Below are 6,570 nucleotides of genomic sequence, written 5' to 3'. Positions count from 1 at the left end.
CAAATGCCAGCTGAGTACCTCAACATCATATCAAATTGTGGTTTAGTTTCGGTGTGAGTAGACAGCAAAGAGAATGGGTTGCAGAGTCTGTGTGCTACTCTTCTACCTGTAAGGCAGCATTAGTGTGACGATGATGATGATGATTTTTTTTTTTTAAATAAAAACTCTTTATTCTCTTTAATTAACACATTGCTGTAACCCGTTCCTTCCGCAATTCTCTGAGTGCCTTTAATGCCCCCAAACGAGATTCTTTTCGCCCGTCGACAGAGAGGCACACAGGTTGGTAATCCAGCTGTGTGAAGGCAGTCAAGCGGTTCATTGTGTCCTCCTTTCTACGGTCAACTACATGTGCCGGTGAACAATGGAAATATCGATCGGGTGCGAGGTATGAATAGAGCGTGCGCTGATGAGCTCTCAGAATCTTTTGTTCTACACAAAACCAGTAACCTGAATGAGGTGACTGGGGTCAGCGAACCGGCATTTCTAACTGATCTCAGCCTTGATCATTATGTACATGTTCGTACGAGTTTACAGCAGAACAAGCAAAAAACTAAATTAGGAAAAGGTACATAATACTGTAAAACCCCCCTTTTTTTAAACAGCAGGAGAACAAATCCTGATAGAATAAACTCTGATCTTTTTATCAAACCCACTTTTCTGAGCATTTTAACACAAAGAAACATGAATTTAGGCCACTGAAGCAGGCACCCTTGTCTTCATTTTGGGAACCTGGTAAACCAGGTTCCCGTAAGGAACGGGTTAAGAGAACCTGGTGAGGTCTGTAAATGGGTCAACGTCCAGCATTGTATGTTCAAGAGGCCTGCATTGTGTGTTTTGCGTTGAGATTTTAGTGTAGACCAGGCACACCTGAACTTGAAGACAAGATGTCATGTTTGAAGTCACACGTCCCCCATGTCAAAAGATACATGAACTTGAACAATACATAAAACCAAGCATATTGCCAACTTTTTGCTCAGTTACTTAGTCCCAGACATGATGTTTCACTCGGCCCCAAAATTCTTCTTTGCCAGTTGTCGCACTGAATTCTTTTTGTGCATACATTTTCCAGTGCATTTGGGAGATTCTTGTTGTAACAAGATGTGCCATCTTCTTTCAGATGATACCAAAAAAAAAAAAAAGACTTTCAAATGAAAGTACAACTAATTATTTTAGTCTGGAGGAGTCTTGCAAAAATTTTGCTGAAGTTGCTAGAATTCCCAATGAAATGTGTGCTAGCCCAGAAGTGTTACATATCTGCTGTTGCTTTGTCACTGGTAACTGTGTCAGAAATCATGTAAAGACTACATGTGTATATTGTCAAGAGTTGAAGAGTAAAATGTGAGTGTTCATTATCACAACAGAGATTATACGTATCTAAGCAACATGGTAGAGTTATAACCAGTACATACCACAAAATCAAATAAAGATACATTTTATAGTTGTCCCCAGTGTCACTGTAAAGTGCTGATGAAGTGTGGGAATGTACCTGTCTATAAATGCACAAATCTATTACATTATTCATGGAAAACTGACATGTAGTTAATACTCATCCTCCCACGTATTTACTAGTATAGGTTGGAATTTTAACTTTGCAAAAGGGAGCAGATTAAAAAAGAAAATCATTATTACTTTGAGAAAGCATGCACATGTAGTCATTGACATTGCTGAGTCAGATTAGATTATCATCTTTTGGCTTTTACAGAGATATTGGACATATCTACTCGGGTTAGAGTCTCTCATAAAGTATACGTTCACATACATGTACTCATGGAATAAGAATGTGACTTAACACATCAAATCTTGCATTTCTCATTTAATTTGTGCAGAGCATCAATGTCACCACAAGTGAAAGAAATATATGAAGGTCTGATGTTGAGAGATTGTGTGTATATTTGAGTAACACTCTAGAATATCACAAGATATTTTGAGTATGCTGTACACTATTCAAATGAAAGCCTGTTCTCTCCTTTTCTTCTTCCAGTAACATATTTGAGCTTTACCTTTACAAAGATTATACCTTATGATATTAATTTTGCCATATTATTTGACCAAAATGGGACTTGTATGTATATAATGTGACTACAGAGCAGATACATCCACTATTTTGTGATATATGTAAAGAAGTATTTTCCAGAGATATGTATTTCTGAATGTTATTCAAGTGTCAAAGAAGGCAACATATTTTCCATGTTTCGTATTCTTGTTTTTGTTCTTTTTTGTATGCATTTGCATGATAGAGTGCATAGCTATCATTTCAACACATATACATTTTTTTTTTCTTCTCAAACTGTGATTTCTGGGTGAGAATCAGTGTCAGAGTTGCTCCTATTGAATTTCAGACCAAACAGTTTCCAGATATTGAGTGGAGCATTTGTCAGAAGCAGTGAATGACGAGATATTTCTACGAATCCTATGTTCTGCATACAGGTGGATTTGAATTCTCTGAAATTGCTGCGTTGGACTCTGGCACAATCCTGTCAGTGCATGAACTCCTGCACAGTTTTTATCTTTTCTCACTATATATTGTTACCCGAGAACCGAAAAGGCACTACCACATTCTAAGATTTGAGCGTAAATAAAAACTAAACAATCAATTTTCATGAAATTAAAAGTTCATTCAATCAAAAGTGGATAGCTTTGTAAACATTGTTTCAAATATAGGGTAAAATACCACCCTTATGGTTTTACATTTGAACGTTATACTGAAAATGAAAATACTTTAAGATTGACGCCACAATGTAGAGGAGATCGAGCTCTACAATATGATACCCAATGATACTGAATACCCCCCGAAAGTTGCAATAATGGCCTTCTTGTTCTCAGCCGACGATATATTTGTCCAATACCATGTGGTCTTGTGAGTTCATCAGTGGTTTTCATTTTCAGTACATTTGTATGTCATTATTTTTATGTACTATGTATCTTGTGCAAATCGGTTGTAAGAAAATGATTAACTAGAGAAGCTCAAATTGCTATTTGTTCCAATATCATCATTTCAGACATTTTGAAACTAACCTGAACCAGCTATTCTGTTAGATATTCATTTCTGAATATGTGAAATGAACTTTTTTTTTTTTTTTTGCAACTTGCGTCCACGGCAGTTGTTGGATAGGGCTCAACTATGTGCTGTATTGCAAATTGCATTTGAGATGAATCTTGTTGCAGACTTGAGAGACAATGTTACCAAGTATTTTTGTAATGTTGGCAAAATCTGCATTTTTTTACTCATTTAGCAGCACTTGGTGTTCCAGATGGCTTCCTCTGTTATGACCACAGATCACTGGATGACGATTATGGCGATATTTAACAATAATTACACTATTCGTCTCTCGTTTTGTCTTGCTAACTGTACAAAGTTGGCTTCCAATACAGTAAAAAGAAAGAAAGAAAAAAAAATCTCCTGTGCTGTTGACGGTTTTGGGTTAAATGAGACATAGAAATTGAATGTTTTTGCACAGGCGACTCAAAAATTTTAAGTTGACACTTTGAAACCAAGGAGTGTTGCAGTAGGAAAATTGTTGGTGTTTGGATTTAGTGTTGAGCAATGATTTCTAAAAAGGAATGATTAGGAACAGTTTATAGTATTTGTTGTATCATTGTCTATCGTATTATAATTATATGAGTTTGTTGTGTGCATGAACAGCAATGTCAAGACATGCGGTACACATGTAAACTATCAAATGCTGTTGTCAGGGCACACAGTGAATCCTTTCTGTGCAGTAAGTTTGTGATAAAAAGTACTCTTTATTCTTCGTTTGTCAAATGCTTGTTAAATGTGAGAAGTTAAATTTCATGCATTTTATTCAGGGATGTGAGAGTTCAAGAGTTTCATCTGATTTCAGACTTTTTCTGCTCTGCCCACAACCCACTTTTCAGACTTTTTGGAGTTCCAATACATTGGAGTGTTCTCAGGCTAATGCACTTCAGACTTTTTATATCATAAGTTTCAGATTTTTTCAGACCTTTTTTTTTTCTGCAAGTTCTTTCACACCCCTGTTTATGAATGTCATTGTATAGGTAGTGACACTTTGTCATTAAAATCAACAAAAAAGTGCAAAATTGCAAATGAATGATGTACACCTAGATACAGTTATCATCTTTCTGTTGGCACATACTCTTGCCTATGTACTAAAAGTGATTTATTAAAATTGTTTGTCAACACACTTGTTGAATGCTACACAAAAGTGGTAGCAGAGAGGGGAAGAGAAATCATTATTAAATTAGATACAAATTGCATCATGTGAAATTGAGACCACATCTGTCTGCTTGTTTATTCTGTTTAGTGTGTGTGTGTCAAGTGTGCATGTTGTCATCTTGATTGTACGATGTGTATTTCACACCAGTTAACTGGGTGAGAATTAACAAGTGAGTTCTTCGTTGAACAAGATCTTGCTCATGTCTGGCTTTTATTTCAGAGATAAATTGGTAACCATTTCTTAGGTAAATGGGTAACTGAAAAACTGTTCACATACATTTAATGTACTCAAGTTCAAAGCTTGAGAAAGATGCAAGATAGATAGATATGCATTGTATATGCAGATATTCAGATGCTATGACTCAAAATCATTTGTTATATCACAAGACGTGGCAGCTATGTGACGTATATTACAGAAAGAAACAGGACTCTGGCTGAATGACACCCCCTCCGTCTTGATACAAAATCCTATGAGATGGGTCATTAAGAACCGTGTCCTATGATTGGCTGCAGCATTCCCACTTGCTTACGAAGAGTACATGTACACATAGCTTTGTTATTTAAGTCCTTCATATTCTACTGAACTTTACTTGTAAGGAGTAAATGCAAAACGTAATATGAAAAAAAAAAACCCCAATAGCAGGGCCTTTGAAACCAACATCCTGGTTTGATAGACTATATGTGCAGTCATCAAACCTTCCGAAGATAAATCAGGCTTTTTTTTTTTTTAATGTAAGCATCTCATTCTGACCAGGAATGGAACGGGCTGAAATAAGTACTGCCCAACACCTTGCCCATGCTACGTATTCGCAGAGCCTTACTACTCTTCTGTGCCTTGTTAACATATATAAGGCAATACCTTTACTGTGAAGTAAACTTTGATCAGAGATACAGTAATGAGTCAGTTTTATCTCTAGCAAACATAAGAACAGAGAGAGAGAGAGAGAGAGGGGGGGGGGGGGGAGAGATGTTTCTTGTGATATACCTCCACATGTAAACATATAGGATTACTAGGCTATATGTCTACACACAGCAGTGAAGAAACGGTGCATGCGCTGACTTCAATACCTGGTACCAGTTTGTATCCATCTCTTTTGGGCCGAATCACTGGTGTGACTTTAATCGAAGGAATCAGAGCTAAAAGAACGGATCAAGATGAGGTTCTTTGTGACTGTGTCCATCTTAGCTGGTGTTTTAGCATGTTCTCGTCCTGCACTGGGTCAGACATCAGGTAGGTATTAGTAAGTGATCGACAAGGAATGTCTGAAGGCTGATTCACAGTTCTACATGACAACTGCTTTGATGTGAAGTTTGGCATGTCTTGTTATAAACACAAAGGCTTGATTAACATGATCTTTGGGCAGGTACACTGTCCAGCTAGGATTTAATTACTTTTCCAATTTAGAGCCCTGTCAATGTTCTGTCTGCTCTTTGAATTAGTATGTTATAATTAACAATGCCAAATGTTACGTAGGCCAATGTTTAAACCCTTTACTTCTTTCCAAATGAATTTGACTTGAGTGAGAATATATAATGGTTTTATCTATGTATGTATGATACTGCATTATATATTATTATGTAGGTATATAATATATGATATATAATATATAATATAATCAACTGTACATAATAATATATATATACAGTTGACGTATGTGTGTCCTTATCATTCTCAACCGACTAATTAAAATTATGGTTTTCTGCTTAGAGCTTTTGAAAGACTACATAAAGAGATGTGTGTGAATGAAGTTCTGTGAAAGATTGATATTCAACAAAACTTTACAATAGCATTGTCATATTTACATGATTTGCTTTCATGCTTATGTTTCAAGCAGAATGCATATCTTTAGAATTGCATCAAAAAAAAGAAATCTGCGCACAATCGTGTTGGAATGTGGAGGGGTGAAAGTACATGTCAAAAGTCTAAATGAGTACTATAGCATAATTTAAGACAGAAATACATTGATATATATATATATATATATATATATATATATATATATATATATGCATATATATATATATATATATATGTGTGTGTGTGTGTGTGTGTGTGTTGTGTACATATAATTACAAATTATAATATATGATAACAAGAATATCAATTTTGATAAAGATGAATAAAATAAGGAAGATATAATCGATATGAATTGGAAAGAAAGTAAACTGATATAAAGTTCATTAGGTTGCAGGCTCTTGTACTTTAATTTGCATAATGATGATTATCTTAATGAGAATTAGAAGGAAAAGAGGAGGGAAGGAAAAAGAAGAATCAACATCATCACGATCACATACCACAATAATTCCCCAGAGAAGTTATGATTATCACTGTGATTTGGCACTATAACAACAACGATAAAAGACATCCATACCAA

The sequence above is a fragment of the Diadema antillarum genome, unplaced genomic scaffold (genome assembly GCF_040938485.1).
Source record: "Diadema antillarum isolate AM-2024a unplaced genomic scaffold, OU_Dant_1.0 scf00000098, whole genome shotgun sequence".
In the NCBI taxonomy this organism is placed as follows: domain Eukaryota; kingdom Metazoa; phylum Echinodermata; class Echinoidea; order Diadematoida; family Diadematidae; genus Diadema; species Diadema antillarum.
Note: the sequence above shows the minus strand (reverse complement) of the source record.